Source organism: Protopterus annectens, chromosome 2.part1 (genome assembly GCF_019279795.1).
Source record: "Protopterus annectens isolate FY-2018-M chromosome 2.part1, PAN1.0, whole genome shotgun sequence".
NCBI classification, from domain to species: domain Eukaryota; kingdom Metazoa; phylum Chordata; order Ceratodontiformes; family Protopteridae; genus Protopterus; species Protopterus annectens.
In genome coordinates this window covers 1,687,217,982-1,687,240,627 of record NC_056729.1, presented here as the reverse complement: position 1 = coordinate 1,687,240,627, position 22,646 = coordinate 1,687,217,982, and positions in this window count along the sequence as shown.

The window sequence follows — 22,646 nt, the reverse complement described above, 5'->3', positions numbered from 1 at the left end:
ATCAATAAAAAAATTAAATAAAAATACAGTACGACAGGGGAAGAAGATAATCTTTTATGATTTGTAAACTGCTCATAACTTGTCACAGTCCTTGAAGTGCATAAAACACCTCTTTCTAACCTTTAGACCCCAGAAAACAGCTTTTCTCGATAAGCAGCAACAAAGAATCCAGCATATAATAAAAATGCATACACACCAGAACATAACAGTTAAACATACTGTGCATGTCTCTCTGCATATCTGTAAATTAGTAAGTCATGTCTTTTTAAACCTGTAGTAAATGTTATGTTCTCCATGAGAAAAATTACTAAGGGACACAGTATACAGATAATAAGGCATGACAAGGTACTGGGATTTACCACTCCACCAAAATGACTATGTTGTCAAGGGAAAGAAATCATCCAATAGTCACCATCAAAGGATAAATGTCTAACTATAAATCTAGTTATGCAAAATTTAATCAATGTTTAGTGCTGACTTTGTGTTATTCTGTTGCTAGCAATGCCAAACCCACGTGCAACTGTTTTATAAGGTTTCTGTCTAAAATGTTTTGCACAGGAAAATTGTTTTGAATGATATACAGATGAACAAATAGTTCTTAGTGAAGTGTGAAATGTTCTTTTGCTCTTCTTTGACACTTGTAATTTTCACTGCATGTAATACCTATTTTGATGCAAGGATTCTAACAGTCAAGATTCAGATGCATGTTCTGCAGAGCTCCGCAGTTCTGGCAATAAAAAAATCTTAGTTCAAGAGGTCATATTGATGCTTTCCTGGTCTTTTAAGTGTTACTTTTTAATTTTAAATAAAGCTTTCTTCTCCTCAGCTATAACATTTCTGAACAACAAATCTCCACAAAAAGACTAAATGATATGGTAACTCTGTTAGTCTGTAATACATATAATGCTTCAGAAACTAGAAAGACTGCTGGCGAACTGTAATACAAGTGGCCAGACTAACAAGTGATGTACTTGTTTGAAGCTGGGGTTCCCTAGTATGTGGACAAGTGAACAAGAAAAATAAAAAGGCATGAGGATGTCCAGTCTAAAGTTGCATTGATTCTCTAGTGCTTTTGGACAGCTGCACAAAGTGTGGACATTACAGCATGTGTATAAACCTGTTTGAAAAACTGACAACAAATATTTAACAGTTTCTAAAATATCTTCTTTGCCTAACCAAACATAATCCACATAACCTGTTAGCCTCTTTTTAAAGAGGAGGAGAAGGCTTGGCTATTTTGTCTTCTGCTATTGATTAAGGTTACAAATTCAGAAGCTTCACCAGAGGTTTTCTGCAAAAAGAGTTACAGTGACATGACCTGTCAATATTTCTTACTAATATCATATTCATTGGAGTCGTGTACCAGTGTAGTCCTGCTGGCTATTACTATTCTGTGGGGAGCTGACTGCCTAGGATAAGCAGCCCAGTTTGAGTAGGAACTACTTCTTACACACTTAAAACACACATACACACACACCTACCTTTACTTACCTACTTCTTACATACACGCATACACACTCCTACTTACTTTTTACATCCACATACTCCTACCTACCTGTTTCTCACACACACACACACACACACACACACACACACACACACACACACACACACGCGCGCGCGTCCTAGACTCCTACTGAAACATTTAAACGATTATTTCTGTTTAATGTACTGCTGTTTAGATCAGCACCTTTGCTCTACATCACAAAGTTGCCTCTGTGGATTACCTTTACTGCTGTTTATACCTGTAGACCACCCTCTAGGAATGTTCTTACCTTTAGGAAAAATAATTTCTCATTTACATCCTAATTATGGAAATAAACATTCCCCATGTTTGCCTACACAATATTTCAAAGGTGCCACATGCAATTTCCTCGGCTGTGTTGCCGTCTGTCAGTAACTAAGTGGATCCTAAATTTAAAAAGGTCACTAGACGTCTGCTCTTTACATTTTTGTTGACTTGACCTTTTTACTTTGTTTCTTAGTTTAAGAGAAAACACGAAAATGCTCCCAGCCTAGATGTGGATAATTAAAGTTAGCAAACAAAATTACTGGATCACTTTTGGACAGGTTTGCAGGGGAGTAAATTTGTAATCTTTACACCTCACATCTGCTAGCATCTCGCAGCTGTCTAAAATGCACAAGGCATAACTCAAGAGCTTCAGGGATGCTCAAGCTGATTGTGGCTTTCCTAAATCAACAATGAGCAAACACTTAAGAAAAAGATACAGAAGTTGTGGATCTCTTCCAGGATCCACCATGCTGTGATCATTACTGAATCACTAAAGGGAATCATACTTCACAAGATCTGTAAATCAGCTCTATTGGCAGGCCATAACCAGTGTCCCTGAAAGATGAGACATTGCTTGAATGATATAACTACAGAATTGCTATGGAGAACAGCAGCTGGGATTTGATATGTACAATGCTTCTGCTTGTACATTACAAATGGGTGTTGACTTTATAACAACTGAATGATTCTGAAAGTAAAACACTGCATATAGTAAGAGGACGCTAGATAAACCCATAATGCTATATTATCTCTCTGTCTAATGTACACTCAACCTGGTGTTCAGTTACGAACATATAAAATATTAACCAGAACATTTTAATCCTAGACTGAACCTATGCTTATCAATGCCCTCAGCCCCATGGACTGTAGCTCTGGCAATATATTCAGTTTTGTTAACATCAGCTATTTTTAAACTTCTGCCAGCATATTCACTATTGTAAAGATCAGCTACTCCTGCCTGTATACACACCTACTTAGACTGTAATTCAGACAAAATTAGCTATACTGGCAAATTCAGTTATTGTTATTGCATTTGTGCTCAGGTTTTGCTATTTCCATTATGGAGAAAAAGGCAGGAGCCTCTGAAAGGCAACCTTAACACTGTCTAAAGCTTCTTCAGCCATACAAGCATGTTGCATGGTACAGGCGTGTTTCCTTGTGGGTGGTAAGTGCACATAAAGCCATGCAATGTAAACGTTAGCATTATGTCATATAAAGTAAGTCAGCTACGTATCTGCACCACACAGGAAGATAATAGCAGTAGTCTTTTAATTTATGACATAATTATAATTATCTTTTAATTTTTGTCTAGTTAGGATTTTCCTCAAGATCTGTAGTAGACACACTAACAAGCAAGAAAGAATATGATTTTCTAGATTCAACATTTTAAGAATCTAAAAGTACAATATTGTTTAACATATATTTCCTGTATTAAAATGTACAGAATTAACAAAATAGAATGCCAACTTTTTGCCTACGTTAATAATGACTAAACGCTGCTTTTCTTTGGGTTTTTTATTTCACTGACCATTTTGATTTATTTATTAACCAGGGTAGTGCACTGATCCATGTGGACACCTTTTCAGACCCAGTCTGGGACAGCCATCTGAATAAGTGACTTACTCAGAGTTACACAGCAGGCAAAAGAAGGCAGAGGAACTCAAAACCTTAAATACTGCTAACAAAACTTAATAGTAACTGCTAACTTCCAGACTGTTTACGTGTCAATAACAACACAACAGTCCTAACAAGCAAAAACCCACACTGTGAGAATCAGTCTAGCACAGTGTCTAAACTGCTGGACTATAGAATGCGAAACTTTGAAACACTCCATTGCCCATCTGACACCTACCTCTCTCACTTCTACGTTCGTCCACAGTGGGAACATCCACGGTAATTCAAATTTACAGTAGCCGCGAAAAACAAAGCCGTAAACCACTGGTCGCACAGACACTGAAGATGAAAACAGGTCACAAACACCTGTTGCATCTGTGTGACTGGACGGGATGCAAAGGGCGTTCTTAAAGAGGAATGCCCTTAAAAATTAAAATAAAATAAATTTCTTGGCCAGCCAGTTCCAGGAGGGGTGCAAGTGTACCCCCTTGCACCTGCCTGCGGGCACCCTTGTCCAAGGACCAATCCATGAGGGACTCCACTTGTGACTGGTCTCTTTCTAGAAGTGAACTCCACAATTCTAACTTCCTAGGTCCTGTCTGTGATCCATTTTGCTATACACCAGGTGACATATGGGCATGTACAGTTTGTCAACAATGCCCGAGTGAATTATTGTGTCAAATGCCTTGGCCAGGTCAAGGTAGGCAGTCTGAACCATTTTCCCCTCATCTAATGCCACCAGGTTTAGTAGGCATGACCTTCCCTTGACAAAGCCAAACTGGGTTGGATCTAGTGTCTTAAGGTTACCAATGTCTTTATTGATCATTTCTGTGCTAATTCACTCCACGGTTTTGGATATTAGACTAGTCAAACTAATGGGTCTGCAGTTTCAGGGTTAGATGATGGTTCATCATTGTGAAGTGGGATAACATCTGCAGTCCTCCAGTCTCATGGTACAAAGCCTGTTTGGGAGCTGTAGTCAGAAAGTGACTCAAGTTGATTTGATAGGTCATGTTTCAAGCTATTTAGGAGGCATCCTGGGATATTGCTGTAGCTCATTGAGGCTGCGATTTTGACGTTAGCGAGTGCTGCCTAAACTTGCTCCATGTTAATAGTTGAAGGAGGGGTTATGCTATTAGGCATTTCATGGGGGGAGGCAGGGGAGAGTGGGGTGAAGTTTGAGCTGAAGTTTTCAGCCCCATCATTGAAGGTGGCACCACTGACCACCAGTCTGGAACACTGCTGTCTGCTGCCTTTGCGGTTTTGGATATAACTGTATAAGGTCTTGTGGTTGTCTTTAGCTAGTTGATGTCATAACTGGGCTTGTTAGACTTAATTAGTCTTCTTGGTTAACCATAACCTGCTTCTCAACAAACTAAAGGCCCTTTCTCCTGATCCTCAAACTTTAAAATGGTTTAAATCCTATCTAGAAAATAGACAGCAAGCAGTACTCTGGCATAATAATCTGTCTTCACTACTACCAGTTAATATTGGTGTACCCCAGGGCTCTATTTTAGGTCCCCTACTCTTTTCCTTATTTATTAACAATGTACACACAAACATAGCTCAAGCCACCTGCATTCAATATGCTGATGGCTCCACCTTAATCTGTACAGCCAAGAATATAGCCTCCCTCCATTCCAATACCCAAACTGTTTTCAAAATGTTGAAAACTGGTTTCTGCAACACTGCCTCCACCTTAATCCCAAAAAAACAAAACTACTGCTATTTACCCCAACTCATAAATCAGACAATCCTTTCTTCTCTATAACCTCTAACAATGGCACCATCATTACCCCTGATACTTCAACCCGCCTACTAGGTGTAACAATTGATAATCATCTCAGCTATGATGAACACATAAACTCCACCATAAAATCTGTTAACAAAAAACTGGGCACCCTCTATAGAGTCAAACCCTTCCTTACCCCTTCTGCTAGGAAAACTATCGCCCAAACCCACCTCGTTTCCACCCTCTTCTATGCCTCTATTATATATACTAACCTATCCAAGAACAACCTCTCTAAACTCTCCACATGCTACAATAGTATAGCTAGATTCACCACCAGCTCCCCCTTTAAAACTCACCACTGCCTTAACCTCAAACAACTAGGATGGCTAGAATTGCAAAACCATATACTCTGTCAACAATTACTTATGACTCAAAAGATCCTATATTATCCTAACAACACCCCTATCCTCACTAACCTAATTACACCATATACTAATCTACCTACACTACGCTCTGCTACTAAGCTTCTAGTTTCCTCAAATAAAGTTAATAACAAAGCCGGCGATTCACTTTTCTCAAACACTGCAGGAAGAATCTGGAATCAGCTTCCTTCTGAACGATCTACCCTTGCTTCTATTTCCCTTTTTAAAAAACATCTTAAAGAACATCTGAAAACTCAATGGCTCTGTCCATGTGCTAACCCAGACCGACATCTTTCTACTTCGTGCTCTTACCCCTATTCTTACTCCTATAACCTATGCCTCCAAATCAAGAAACTACTCTTTCTTTGTAATACGAGATTAACATAAATATTCTTTTCCCTTGTCTGAGACTTCCTCATACCTATTGGTGCATTTTATGTATAACTGTTTAAAATAATGTTGCACTAAAAACTTTAATAGATTATACATTTATTATGATAACGGATTTTAGACCAATGTAACCATGTATTCTGATTCTTCTCTGTTTTTTATTGTTTATTAACTTTGTCATTGTTTTTTGCTTGGAGCTTTTCTCCCCGGGCCTCTACTGAAAATGGACATATATCCAGTTAGACTAGCCCGGTCAACAAATGTAAAATAAAATAAATAATAAATAAATAAATTCTTAGTTTCCTGTTTTGTTTAATTATAGAGCTCCTATCATCATGGGAGTTGCTCTTTTTGATTTTAGCCATGACTTTTTTCTTTTGTTATATACCCAGTTAAGATTAGGATTCTACTTATGTGGTTTGTTTCTACAGTTTGTTTTGAGCTTACGTCTGGTTGGTGTGGCAGCCTCTGTACAGCCATTTACATGGTTGTACAGGTTCTCAGTGAACAATTCCACATGGGATGCTGTGAACTTGGGGATGGGAGGGGCAATTAATTTTGATTAACTATTGCATAATATGAAGTAGCTTTCTTTAGAATAGTTCATAACTATTACAGGGTTTACTGGGATTACCAAGTTGACTTTTATTTCAAAGGAGAAAGCTTTGTGGTCTAGTCACACTAGTGAGGACGTGTGTGTGTGTGTGGGGGGGGGGGGGGAGGTTGCAGCTCTCTCTCATATTGGTGAGTAACAGATCCAGTATGTTTGAAACTCTGGTGGATGTGTGCACTATCTGGTCAAAGATATGTGTGTTAATAAAGTCCAGGAAATATTGTGCCTGTAGTTTGTGGCAGTGTGCATGTTTTGTAGTCTATAGAGGAGTACTTAAAGTCAACTATGAATGGGGTATACAATTTATTGGTGAGTGTCTCCAGTAGGTATGGGTAAGATCTATGAAATTCTAGGTATATAAGAGGGTAACCTTTAGGTGTAGGGCTGGCATAATGGCTAAGATCTTCACCTTATAAACACAAGGTACAGGGTCTGAGTCTGATCTCAGGTTATTGGCTGGGCTTAAAATGTCCCTTCAGAGCAATTAGTTTAGTATTCGCCTATGAACCTACAGCTTGCCACTCCCCCACTTTCTAGATCCTATCTGCTTTTCATCTGGGATAATTCCACCCACCCCCATTCTTCTACCTACATTTTAATAGCACCTATTAGCTTTCATCTGGCATTCTCCCATCCCCCTTCCAGTACCTTTACCTCACCACTCTATCTTCTGTTGTTGCATCACCAGGTAAAACAGTTCCTTAATACACTAGCTGAATCACAAATAATGATATACTCCTCTTTACTACCCCTCTTGTTCACACCATACCTCCTTACCTTGTATGAAAAACAGTTTCTCACGGGATTCCAGGTCCCGAAAGGCCAAACTATCACCCCAGCTGTAAATCCTCCCACCTTCAACCATACTTACAGTACCAGGTCCTATCCAACATCTTGTTCAGTCTATCAACATCTCAACCCCAGGCACATTAGCTCTAGATCCAAACACTACCACAAACTAATAAACAAATTCCTGAAGTTCATCACCAAGTATAGACTTAACCTAATACTTGGTGGTGATATTCACCCCAACCCTGGCCCACCCACTTCAGATACACATACCCCCACTACTTGCAATCTAAGCTACAAACTTACAATTAATAGGCCAGCTAACTCTCTCCTAGCCTGTCATCTCAATATTAGAAGCATTAATAACAAGGTACATGAATTGCATTCACTTCTGGATGTCCACTCCCCTGAGATTCTCTGTTTATCTGAAACCTGGTTAAAACCTAACACTACAGACAATGAAGTGTTACCACCTGGGTACAACATACACAGGCTGGATCGTGCTTCCAGGAAGGGGGGTGGGGTAGATGTACTCTATAAATCTGAGTTGAATGTCACCATAGATGTAATACAACCACCTCAGATTAATAACTCAGAGATTCTTGCCACCAAATTGCAACTTAATAAAAATAAATATCATCTGTATGTACATTCCCCCAGGTAACAATATATCTACATTTGAAGATATCCTGCACTGGCTCTCATGTCACTACCCCCAAGAAACCCTACTACTTGGAGACTTTTACATAGACTGGGGCACCTGTTCCTCAGAATCCCCAACCACCTATATTAACCTGCATGCATTTACACAAATCATATCCACCCCTACCAGGATAGGTAAACCCAACCAAAAAGAAACATACTTGACTGGGTACTCATAAATAGCCACCCCCCAACTGTACACCTCTGGTACCCTCCCTGATGGCCTAAGCGATCACCTTCTCACATATGTAATTAAGCACAAAGCCATTAATTCCCAGCAAACCCTTACTCAGAAAGGTTAGAAACAATATAAACTTTGACCCTGCCAAATTCCAACAAGAGCTAAACTCATGTAATTGGTCTATTCTAAAACACCTCCCCTTAGAGGAAGCAGTAGCATACTTTAACAACAGATTCCTTGAGATCCTTGATTTGCATGCACCTGGTCGTTCAAAGAGAACAAAGGCAAAAACTGTGCCATGGCTTTCTAGAGAGTCTAAACTCAAAATTACCCTTAGAAACAAAGCATGGGCTTTATGGCATTCTTCTAAAGACCCCCAAGATCACATTAAATATAGGCAATCCAGGAACAAAACTAAAAAATCCATTTTACAAGACAAAAAACAATACTACCGTAATTTACAGACAGTAAATCAAAATAACCCTCAGAAGTTTGGGGCGGGTTAAAATAATCTACTACATCCTGGACAAACTTCAACCCCAATCCCTGCTGCTACTATTGATAAAACCCCTGAAGATGTTTCTGACAATTTTAACCGATTCTTTACTGAGACAATTCAAGCCCTAGCAAGCCAACTACCTCCTAGCTCCCCTGGTCCTGAAAGTACCACCCCTAGAAACCTACTCGCGTTCAGCTTCCAACCAGTCGCCACTTCACTTATCTGTACCTTGATCAAAAAATTAAAACCCACTACACTTTCTGCTGATCAACTCCCTGCCGAGTACCTACAAAAATCAGCTGATGCTATTGCTTACCCCGTCTCAATACTAATCAATCGAACCATAGTAGAAACTAAAATTCCCACCATCTGGAAAATATCCTTTGTAATCCTACTTCACAAAGGAGGCAGCTCTACTGAATTCTCCAGTTATAGGCCAATAGCTATACTCTCTCCATTTGCAAAGATTATGGAAAAATGTATTCATAGACAACTCATGCACCACCTAATCCAGAATCACCTTATGGCAGACACTCAGCATGGCTTCCATCCTCATCACAGCACTACTTCAGCCCTCCTAGCCTTTACCAACACCATAAACCATAATTGCAAAAATAATTATATATCCTCAGCCCTGTTCTTGGATCTTTCCAAGGCATTCAATATGGTTGATCACCAACTTTTAATCCACACCCTGCAAACATTCTGTCTAGATACTAGAGCCCTTCAATGCTTTCAATCCTACCTGAATGGTCAACAGCAGGCTGTCTTCTGGCAAACTCTCTAATCTTCTACCTAACACCCTTGGAGTACCACAAGGCTCTATACTAGGGCCCTTGCTGTTCTCCATCTTCATTAATGACCTTTATACTGTCATCCCAAAAGTCAGCTGTATCCAGTATACTGATGACTCTACTCTGATTTTCTCGGCCACATCTCCAATAGAGTTATGGTCAGCTACCCAGACCACCTTTAATACAATAGAAAACTGGCTTTCTGAATGTTTTCTGATCCTAAATCCCAAAAAACTAAAATGCTGTTATTTTCACCAACACGTAGGTCTACCACTTTCACCGTTACCATAAATTCAAATGATGGCACAATAATTTCCCCTGACCCCTCTACAAAACTATTAGGTGTCATCATAGATAATAATCTAAAATTCGACCTACATGTTAACCAAACTATCAAAACCATCAATAAAAAACTAGGGTCACTTTACAGAATAAAAACCTTCCTAACTCCTCCAGCTAAAATTGCCATAGCTCGCTCTCACCTTCTTTCAACCCTTTTGTATGCATCCCCTCTACTCTCGAATTTAAACAAGACTGTCCTTAACAAACTCTCAATTTGCTACAACCACATTGCCAGGTTTGCCACTGGGCTTCCTTTTAGAACACATCATTGCATCAATCTAAATCAGCTTGGGTGGCTTGAACTACCCAGCCTAATCCAGTATAACCAATTGATTATGGCCTATAAAATCCTCTATAATCCAGACAATACTCCTGCACTTAAAAATGTTTTCACCCCCTATAACAATCCTAGACCGCTTCGATCCTCTAAAAAGCTACTAATTCAGACTAGTAAAATTAATAACACAGCCGGTGACTCTCTCTTTGCAAACTCTGTAAGTAGACCCTGGAACTCTCTTCCAGCTGATATTACCTTACTTTCTACCTAAGATCAATTTAAAACTAAACTGAAACAACATTTGGCAGTTAACTGGCTATGTCAATGTATCAAGCCTGGCTACCTTTCTCTAGAATGTGTAAAAATCTGTTAACCAGTTTACTGTGTAATTTAATTTAATCCTGACTTACGCTCGGGATTAACTCTAACCTGGGGAACTTGTTTAACTTGTTTACTTATGTAATCACTATAATTAGTCTGTTTGTAATATGTAATGCTGGTATTATGTAATGCTGTATCTGCTTACCCTTGCAGCTTTTCTCCCCGGGCCACCGCTGAAAATGGACATGCATCCAGTCGGACTATCCCGGTCAACAAATGTAAAATAAAAAAATAAATAAAATTTTAGTGCATCTTTGTGCTTCCATTCTTAAAATAACTTTAACACTGAAAAAAGCAAATAAGTATAACTCAGCATTACTGATTTTTTTGTAGTAACAGGTTACAGCAGAGCGTGATGAAGGTACTTGCATTGACAATAATGCCTCATACTAGTTGCAGTCCCCATGTGATTTTTGGTTGGCATACCTTCTCATAGGTTCATAGTTCATAGTTTAGTACTAAGCTAACTGCCTATGTGAGCCATTTTAAGCTTAGCCAATTACCTGTTGTGAGACTCAAACCTTGCACCTTGTGTTTGTATGGCAAACACCTTAGCCATTAAGCCATCTTCCCAACCCCTCTCTTTTCTCTGGGAGTTTGCATGTTCCACTACTGTTTCCAGTTTCTTCCTGTGCATGAGATACATGGTGAAGGTTAATTGGTGAGACTAAATTGTCCCAAGGGTGAATATGTGGGTACACAAATGGCAAATAGCCCAAAAAGCATTCAAGTTACCCAGCACCACATTTAGTGCAAGTTATAACTCTACTTTTATTAATGGTTCATGAAACAAACCTATGAATGAACAAAGCGGATTTATAACTGGAATTTAAGACTGGTGCTGGAAAACTATCTCGGTCTCCTTTCTTCTCTCTCTTCTCTCTCTCTCTTTCTCTCTCTCTCTCTATATATATATATATATATATATTTATATTTATATACAGATAGATGGATACATACACATGGTACCCCCTCAAGGTTTGCAGACTGCCCCTTCCACACAGTGTTGAAAGTTATTGGTACACCTCTCATTCTAGACAAATGTAGCATTTTTCTGTGATGGTTTGTTTAAGATGCACAAGTTGTTGTTGTTGTTGCCTTCTATAGGCAATAAATAGACCAACATCTTTGGGTGCCACTTCTCTTGTGAGATTTCCCCCTCCACATAGTATTGAAAGTCATCAGTTCACCTCTCATTCTGCACAATATTACAGCTAAGAAGGGTTTGCAGTTTGTAAAAGTTGCTGTTCTATGCAGGCAGTAAATAGACATCTATAGATACCACAAGTTAAGTTGCTAAAACCATCTGCACCACTGATCTTGCAGCCAATGCTGCTACTAAAGGGAAAGGGCACTTCTTCTGTTAAAGCCATTATATAGGTTCATAGGTGTGTACTAAGGTAATGGCCCTGGAGCCTTTACAAGCCTAGCCCATAGAAGTGCCCTGGCATCGTGCCACCCGAAGTTAGTTCCCAGTGCCGCTATCAAGTAGAGCCACTGGAGTGATCCCTGGGGTGAACTTTCTATTACCCATCTGCTCATCAAGATTTCTTTTGAAGAGGGACAGCGAGGTGCTTTGCTTGACATGTATGGGAAGTCTATTCCAGAGCATGGGCAGTCTCTGTGTGAGGAAATTGTCTCTCCAGCATGTTCTGTTGATTGTGGTAATGAGGTTGCAGTTTCTGGAGTGTGTGGTGCGGAGGGATTGGGATTTCTTTAGATGTAGCATTTCTAACAGAGCTGGGTCAGACATGGCTTTGTAAGTCAAGCAGAGATCATCTCTAAGTAGGCAATATGAGACAGAGAATAGGTGGAGTCTTTTGAGTCTGTCCATGTAAGACATGTGTTTAATGCCTAGGATCCTCTTCATGAGGTACATCTGTGGCTTCTACAGCTTTTGCAGGTGTCTAGTGAGGTGCATGCCAAATGGGGCATTATACTCGATAACTGGTCTAATGAGGGAAGAGTTGAGAGAGATGATGACCTCTTTCTTCCTGGATGCAAAACCCTTGGTAATGACATGTGCCACATAGTAGGACTTTCTGACCACAGTGGCAATCTGGTGGTCGAAGGAGAGGTTGCTGTCAACCTGCATCCCCAGATCTCTTATAATGCCTTCAGTGTTCAATGGGCTCCCATTGATGTGGTAATTAGTGGGAACTGAGTTTTTACCAAAGGGGATGATGATACATTTTTTGGCGCTAAGCTTAAGACCGTGGTTTCGACACCAGTCACTGGTCTCAGTGAGGCCTTTCTTTAGGATGTCTGCTTCAGTTGGGGAGTTAATAATGGCTCCCAGCTTGCAGTTGTCTGTGAACTTGGTCAGCTAGAGTAACCTTTGTGTTGGCCTGGACTTCTGAGAAGTGGATGCTGAACAGGAGAGGACCCAGGACCAATCCTGTGGGACTCCACTCGTGACTGATCAGCAGTCTGACTTGAAGTTTGCTACTTTCACACCGTGTGTTCTATCTGTGAGTCAGTTTGCAACCTTCCTAGTGATATAGGGGTTGATGCCTAGTTTGGTGAGTTTATCAATAATTCCTGAGTGAGGAATGGTATCAAAGACCTTGGCCAGATCAAGGTAGGCTGTATGCAATGCCTTACCTTCATCCACAGCCCTGGTAACTGACTCAAAGAAGTCAATCAGGTTGAGCAGGCATGATCTCCCTTTCACAAAGCCAAACTGTGTGGATGCCAGAGTTTTGGAGATTTCCTGTATCTTTGTTAATCAGATCCATGATTATGCGCTCCATAGCTTTACATATCAGACTTGTCAGGCTAATGGGGTGATAATTCCCAGAGTCTGTAGTCGCTCCCCCTTTATGGAGATGGATGACTGTAAAAAAACAACTCTTCAAAATATGTATTCTTTAAAAAAAAAATGCAAAGTCATACACATTATTAGTATTAGCAAATGGGAATGTCATAAACTTTGTTGTTGGGGTTGTGGCATCCAGTCACAAAAATGTTTGATTAAAAGTGTTGAGAGAAAGAGAGAGAGAGAGAGAGAGAGAGAGACTGAAAGAGCTGATGATTGTACAGATTTGTTGAGACAAGGGAGGAGCTGATTACAGAACCCAAGACAATTAATATAATTTTTATGCAGCAGTTATTCAAGCCTAGAAGGGAGAGGTACCATTAAAGGGGTCTATATTAGATCAGCGAATGCTTAAAAATGCGAACGCTGATTGATCGAACTTATGTAATCGAAAGCTTCCAATCTCAAACTGTCAGAACAGCTGATCCAAAACACATACACACAACACAAGCACACCAAACAAACAGCAATCCACACACATACACCTAAAATCTGACACCTAACCCTACACTAAACTATACACGCACAACTAACTATCCACTTACCTTAAAGCAAACCCTAACCCTAAGGTCCGTCACTATCGCACACTCACCTCACCCGCTCCCTAACCCTAACTCACCTAACCCACCCTAACCCTCACGTCCACACAATTTCACATATACCTAACCCTCGCCCTAACCCTAACTCGCCTAACCCACCCTAACACTCACATCCACACAATCGCACACTTACCTGAACCCGACCTGTAACTTTCCACCACAGCATTGAAAATACTGAAGCAACAGAAACGGACAACCAAATTCTTTCTCTAGGAAAAAATTCAGGTTTCTGTTGCTTCGATATTTTAAGCTTTCACTTAATTAAGTTCGATCAATCAGCATTTGCTTTTTTATGCATTTGCTGATCTAATATAGACCCCATTAAAGCACAGGGTTATGGTTATGGGCATTATGTAAATCTTCAGATGAAGAGGTGGACAGATCTATCCAACAACTAATACTAGGTAAAGTATCAAGCATTGATGGCCAATGCTCAAAAGTAATTATGCAGTCCATTACTTAAGGTTTTTTTTAAAAAAATTAGAGAGATGTGGAGGTTTTGATAAAACAGCTTTAAAAGTTGAGTCTTATTGTTCCCCAAAGCATACTAAGATAAAAATCCCATGAGCTATAGACCAGCTTCATTATTAAATGTAGAAATTAAAATTTATGCTAAAATTGGAAAAGAATTTAGTGATAATGACAGAGTTTATCTCTCCCAATTATCAAGGCTATATTAAAACTAAACAGTGGGGCCCTGACTTCAAATGACTATAGCTGAATTTGTATTGTAAACTGTATTTGTCAAGTCTACAGCTTCAACCATCTTTGTCAATTTTCACAATGTCTTTGACTTGATGAATTGGGTTTTTATGGGAAATTCTGGCAGTATATGGATTCTGGAATCATTTATTAGGAAATATAAATTATTATACACTCATCACATAGCAATGGCTGAGACTAAAGGCATATTGCCCTCTTTGATCAGACTACCTTCCATTCACTCACTACAGGCTTAACAGATGTGGAATAGGGATGGAACTCTTATTTTGTGGTGGCAATATCTAAAACCATGTTCAATTTTGGAAGGATCACATTCCATAGTAATAAGCTTTTGATTTGATGTTCTTATAGGAGGTAGTAATGCTGGATCTGATATGAGGAAGGGTGAGATCCAGAAGTTAAGACAAGCATATTCATAAATCATAAAAAGGGGCAAACCCCTACTACCCCAATACACCTCAAGTGGAATAATTTGTCGTACTGTCATCTTAGTGATAAACATTGGAGTTGCATGCTCAGCTGTTATGCAAATAATAATATACCACCATAATCACAATTTACTATTAAAAAAGTTAATTAATTGTTGGCATATTATCTCCAGGCAGATATAGGAAGAGGCCGGACAATAAATTTATTGAATGTTGGAGACGCAGTAAAAAATGAAGCTAATTATATTCATATGGCATGGAAAGGAAAGTGTGTTTGAACATTATGGGACTGGGCTACATATAATATACGATAGACCACAATAATTACTTTAGCACCAAGGAAGGATATTCATTTTTGGTGGCTAAGGATTCCATTTGACTATGACCCAAGAATTAGTTGTACCATAACATGTTGGGTTCACATGATTATTTCAATCTTGCTTTCTACGATATTTAATTGTTGAAAGTATATACAAGATAATTGGCAGAGTCATTTTCTAAAGCTTTTTCACAGCTTTATTCAATAGTCAGACAAGTGGTTGATACCAAAATATGAGAGGAATTTCATTTATTGTTGCTATTCCAATTTTCAAAAGTTATCTAAATGGTACAGAGACAGGCTCAAATAGAACATATTAATAATTTTATCTGTGCCTGTGGTAGGTCTTTGTAGAAACCAATACTATACAGTAATCTGTAAGGGTACTTGGGGTTTGTGACATTAGATTGTTAATTTTGATTGTGATAAAAGTAGCAGATATTATTAGTTGTTATATGAACTTTGTTTTATCATGTTCCTTCTCATACCTTCTCTGTGTTTATCAAAGTTTGCCATTGCTATAAGTATAGTTTTCAGCAAAGTTAGTTGAAAAAAATAATAATTCCACCCTATATCCAATCATCACTGATATAAAGCATAAATGCCTTAATATTACAATTATATCAAACAACTTAAATGATCATTGCCCCATAATGTAATTCTGGTCCTCTGAATTAAATAAAAGACCACTTCACTTCATTTTCTACCAACCTACCCCTGACAACAGAAGTACTTTATTAAATATTCACTTTCAGAATATAGACTGGTCCCCATTATAGGTACAAGCTCACCCCAAGTTACCACTCAGTTTACTTCCTAGACAAACTCACGACTGTGCAGGATGCAATATGGCTGCTGATAAAAAGGAAAGTAAGAGGGCAAAAGTGCCCCTGGCTTGATTTTATGATAAATCATTTAACTTTTAAATCGACACTAAAACATTTCTGTGGTCTTTATGTTTGCTCCATTTTTCTACAGCTGGATTGAGTTGGATGTGGTTATCCTCATGTTTATTTGGTTAATTGCTTATTTTTGTGAGGGTCTATGAATGTTTTGGTTAATTGTTCATAGGTTCATAGGTAGGTACTACGCTATCGGCCCAAGGGCCTATGTAAGCCTAGCCAACAAGGTTCCCTGACTTATGCCACCCAAGAAAGTTATTTTCCTGTGCCATTGTCGAGCAGAGACACAGGAGTGATCCCCAGGGTGTATTTCCTATTTCCCATCCACTCATCAAGATTTTTCTTGAAGAGTGCTAATGAAGAACTTTGCTTGACATAGATGGGTATCCTGTTCCAGAGTATGGGAAGTCTCTGGGACAGGAATCTATCCCTCCAGCATGTCCTATTTATTGTGGTGACAAGGTTTAGGTCCCTAGAGCATGTAGCTCAGAGGGACTGGGATTTCTTTAGGTGTAGCATGTCCAACAGCTCTGGGTTTGACATAGCTTTGTATGTTAGGCAGAGATCACCTCGGAGTAGGCAATATGCTACGGAGTAAAGCTGGAGTTTTTTGAGGCGGTCAGTGTAGGGCATTTGTTTGAGGCCAGTAATCCTCTTTGTGAGGTACTTCTGTGGCCTTTCCAGCTGCTGCAGATGTCTTGTGAGGTACATTCCAAAAGGGGCATTGTACTCTATAATGGGTCTAATGAGTGTCGAGTAGAGGGGAACAATGACCTCTTTTTTCCTGGATGAGAACCCTTTTATGATGAGGTGTGCCACGTAGAAGGACTTTGTGACTACTGTGGCGATGTGACTATCAAAGGAGAGACTACTGTCCACCTGGGTTCCAAGGTCTCTTATCATGCATTTGGTGTTAAGTAGATTGCTGACCATGTGGTAGTTCATGGGTACAGAGTTTTTACCAAAGGGGATGACACTGCACTTTTTGGCATTGAGCTTGAGGCCATGGCTCTGACACCAGGCATCTGTCTCATTGAGGCCCTTCTGTAGGATGTCCACATCATTTGGGGACTTGACTATGGCTCCTAGTTTGCAGTCATCTGCGAACTTTGTTAGCCAGAGGCCTTCTGTGTTAGCCTACAGAGAAGTAGATACCAAACAGAAGAGGTCCCAGGATGGAACCCTGTGGTACTCCACTTGTCACTGCTTTGAGGTCAGATTTGGAGTCTGCAACTTTTTCATTGTGGGTTCTGTCAGTGAGCCAGTTGGCAACCCATCTTGTGAAATAGGGATTTATACCTAGTTTAGTGAGTTTAGCTATAATTCCAGAATGGTGGATGGTGTCGAAAGCCTTGGCGAGGTCAAGATAGGCTGTGTGAACCACCTTACCTTCATCTACGGCTTTGGTGACTGCCTCAAAGAAGTCGATCATGTGCAGCAGGCATGATCTGCCTTTCACAAACCCGAACTGGGTGGGATCCAGAGTTTGGAGGTTACCAATGTCTTTGTTTATGAGTTCCATGGTGATACGTTCCATGGCCTTGCAGACCAGTCTCATCAGGCTAATAGGTCGATAGTTCCCAGAATCAGTGGTGGCTCCCCCTTTGTGGAGTGGGATAACTGTTGCTGTGCACCATTCAGTGGGTACAAAGCCTGATGCGAGGCTATTATTGAACATGGTGCTTAAGTGGGGAGCCAGTTTGTTCTGAAATTCGTGTAAAATGCAGCCTGGGATGTTGTCCGGTCCCATGGATGTTGTGTTTTTGGCTTTAGAGAGTGCAGCTTTTACCTGTGTAGTTGTGATTACAGGGACTCTGCATTCTTCCTGTATAGATATGGGCGCTTTAGGGGGTGAGAGGGGGGTAAAGTTAGCACTGAACCTATCTGCCAGGATGTTGGCAATATCCGTTGGTTCTGTAATTTTCATGCCTTTATGCTGTAACTCAGAGCAGATCTGAGTGTTGCCATCGAGATTCTTGACATAGCTATAGAATGCTTTGTGGTTGTCCTTGGAATTAGTGGTGATTTTGTTTTCATAGCTAGCTTTGGAGGATCTTATAAGGGATCTCAGTTTCTTACTGAGGCTGACCAGGGAGCTCCTCCACTCATGGGATTTTACTCTCTTTTGCAACAGTTTCTTCCTTCTGTTGTACAGTTTGTTTATGGCAAGGGACCACCAGATTGGCTTCCTTTTTTTGGAGGACAGCATCTTGGTTCTGTTTGGGATAGCACGATCCATGCACTCATGTAAGTGCTTATAGAGTGCATTTGTATAGGATTCAGCAGTTGTAACTGTATTGTCCATCTGCATGGGTGTCATGAAGTTCACCACTTCTGTCTTAAGAAGCATGAAGTTGGCTTTGGAGAAATTTTTTACTGTGGTTTCCTTAATGGGGGGTGGGGGCGGGATGTGGATATCAAGGGTGATTAGCTTGTGGTCAGAACGGACCAACGAGGAGTTAACTTCAGGTGTGGAACACTGGTCACTCATGTTGGTAATGACTAGGTCTAGGATATTGGAGGTGTGGATAAGTTGATCTAGGGCATTGGAGTTTATGAATTCCAGAAAGCATTGAGCTAAGGAGTTGGTACACAAGTAGTTTTTCCAGTTAATGGTGGGGTAGTTGAAGTCACCCATTATTAGGGTGTTTGGTTGAATCCTAACATTTGCCAGTACATCAAGAAAAGAGGAGTGGGAATCCTGGGGCATGGTGGGGGATCTGTAGCAAGCTACAATTTGGAGTGCAGTTTTGCTCAGAGTTAGTTGCACTTGGATAACCTTGGATGCATTATGCTGAGGAACTAGCCTGCAGGTGTCGATATCCTTAATGAATATGGACACACCTCCACCTTTGGTGTTTCAGTCCAGGTTACATGGCCAAAAAGTGTTGTATGAGTTATAGCCTGGTAGTGCAGGGGTGCTCTCTGGAGCCTTGAACCAGGTCTCAGTCACTGCACAGATATCGATGTTCTCCATTTTAAGGAGTGCCTCGAGTGAGTGCATTTTGAGATTTAGACTTCTAGCATTGAGTAGCATTACCCTCAGTTTTTGCTTTCCTGTTCCTGCTATGGTGGTGAATTTGTTATTTGAACCCTGCCTAAAAAAGGCACTATAGGGACAGCAAGAGCCTTAGCCAGTATCTGGAATCCCAGGGGCGACAGGTGCAGGCCATCTGTGGCAAAGCATCGTGGTCTGTCGACCATGTCATCCCAAGCAGACAGATACTGGATCCCCTCAGAATGACACCAGAAGCTTCGCCAATTGTTGAAGTCAATCATTTTGTCCTTGTACTGCGGTATCATTCTGGGCGATGGCAGAATGCTACTCAGGGCTAGGGTCATACCTACCTGGGCTACAAGATCAGAGAGCTCTTCCATGTCTCTTTTCATGTAGTCCAGGGAGGTATGTCTCAGGTCATTCGCACCAACATGGACAATGACAGAGTCATATTTGTACTTGTTGTGGAGTGACCTGAGTGCATGGGTTATGTGGCGGATCCTGGCACCTGACAGGCAGCTGACAGTAACCTTCTCCTTGTTTAACCTGGTGAGTGGGACATCAGTGTGCCCCACTACAGAGTCACCTATGACTAGTGTGTTGGGTACGTTGTTTTGCCTTATTGGCTGTGGTTGAGTGGCACACTGAGTCTGTGGGCTATGTGTCATATGGGTTGTGTTGGGGGATGGAGGTTGCTTGCATTTCTGCTTTGGAGATCTCTGTTGCTTAGACAGATTATTATTGAGAGCCTCCGTGAATGTTTTTGTGTTATTATGTGTGGATTTTGGTGGTGTAGGTTTAGTGAGACTATGTGATGGGTGTGGTGTGGTGCAAATGTTTACCTTTTCCTCATGACTGTCAAGTTCAGTCTTGGTTGGAGAGAGCTTTACCTCCAGTTTGGCTAGATAAGTGCATCTCTCACAGGCTGTAGTGTTGAGTGGTAGGAGGAGAAGGTTGTCTGTGTACATGAGGCAATTTCTACATTGCCTCAAGATGCCCAGATTCATCAGATAGACAGGAGAGAACACTGGGAGCTGACCCTTGGACATGCCTCAATAAAAAAAAATATTTTTCCTCTAGATAAGTGAGGAAAGTGAATACAAGAGCTGTTTTTCTCTAAGCCAGTGAGAAAAGTAAGTATCAAAACTGTTTTCCTCTAGGCAATGAGGAAGGCTGAGTGCTATAGTAATTAGCAGCTTATTTAGTGCTTACAAGTTCTGAACAAGTGCTGAGCATGAATAAGCAAATTTAAGTGCTAAAACTTAGAATCTGTATCTGCACTAGACGAGTTACAGGACAGAAACAAGTGCAAACGCAGGCTTTCAAATCAGAAAGTTGAGAGAGATGGAAGAGATTGCCCAAACGGCCAATAACTACAATTTCTGGGCCAGAACCACTCCTTATGTGGTAGACAGGTTACCTAGTGCTTACCACTCCCACTGATAAGCTAGAAGGCTTCCCTCCAACACAGAAAGGCTTGGGGGCTCAGAAGCTTACATACAGTCCTGGATACAGCAAATCTGTATCTGAAACACTAGTTACAGGAAAGGTAGGAAACAGGCTTACAGTTTTTTTTTTTTTTTTACAGAAAAGTAGCAAAAACAGTAGTAAAAGCAATTCACATGCAGTGCAAGGCAGCACACTTGAGTATATAGCAATATTAGACCAAACACAGTTTAAAAATGCAATTAAATTAAAAAGGACTAAAAGCAAGTGCAGAAAGAGTTTATTAGGTAGAATGTGGTAAAGAGATGGGACTAAAGGAGTATCCCAGATCAAATCTACAGTGGGGCAACTGCAAAAGCCACCAAATTTAAATTAGGGTGGCCTAATGGTTAAGGTGTTTGCCTTACAAACACAAGGTGCAGGGTTTGAGTGTCACAAGGGATAATTAGCTAGGCCTAAAATGTCTCGCAGGGGCAATTAGCTTAGTACTAATCTATGAACCTATGAACAAACCAAAAATAGGGAGGGGGGGAAGGAGGAGTGGGACAAAACAGTTTCAACAGTGATCTAAGCAACAACTAACAGTACAAACTATAAAACCAAAAAAATATATACTCAGCTATTTGCAGATCAGTCTCTCAGAACAGTGTGACAACAGTTTCAACAGAGATCTAAGCAACAATTAACAAACTCTATAATAAAAAAAAATAGCTCTGTATATTTGCAGATAGTCTGTAAGACAGTCTCTCAGAACACAGGTTCCAGCAATTTAAATGCTGGCTGTTACAGGTCAAATTAAGTGATCCTTGAGTTAGATAACACACAAGCTGTAAAAAACAGTTATACCAACTGACGACACGGCAGAAAATGGGGGTGGGGAAAACAGTTTCAACAGAGATCTAAGCAACGACTAACAGTACAAACTTTAAAACCAAAAAAAAAAATACTCAGCTCTGTATATTTGCAGATCAGTCTCTCAGAACAGTGAGACAACAGTTTCAACAGAGATCTAAGCAACAATTAACAAACTCTATAATCAACAAAAAAATACTCAGCTCTGTGTATTTGCAGATAGTCTGTAAGGCAGTCTCTCAGAACACAGGTTCCAACAATTTAAATGGTTAAGTAGGAAACTACTGCTTACCAGCCAGTATACACAGCAGTAAGGCCACTCATTCCATTTACAGAAGTGTGTTATGATTTCTATTAACAATATAAACAATAAAGAGTAAGGCTGCATTGGTGAAAAAATATAAAACATGATGGTGTGTAACAACTCTTCTATATTATAATCTTTTTGATAAATAAGTTCAGACCTACATTCCTTTTTTTTTCTTTTTTACATTTTTTGTGTTGTGGAAGAGTGAAGGGGGGGGTGGTATGCTGTAAAGAACATCAGAAACAATGAAAATATGCATACCTGATGAGTGAATTTAAAGACATGCAGGTAGGTGCGTGCATGTGTGGGTGTACCTTCTTTGAAGGTTGGGCGCTGGGCTGGCAACTTGACACTGTAAAAATTCACTGCCGATCATTAAAGGACCGGAGTTCTGGTGTGGCGACCCCTAACTGGGAAAAGCCGAAAGGCAGTTTATTGTCAGTAACACAGTACACTAAGGTTTTCAAGCCACTGGCTAGTTTATTTTGGAGGACTGTTTGACCTGGTTTGTTTCAGTTTGCATAATTTTGCTAGCATACTAAGTTAAAGTTGAAGGGTGAAGTTAGGAGAGGACTGTTTTATTTTAGTTTTAACAAACTGTTCATTAAGTGTTGAGTGAATATAAGCAGAACTCAACTAACCACATTTTTACACACACACACACACACACACACACACACACACACACACACACACGTGTGATTATATATATAAATGTGTGTGTGT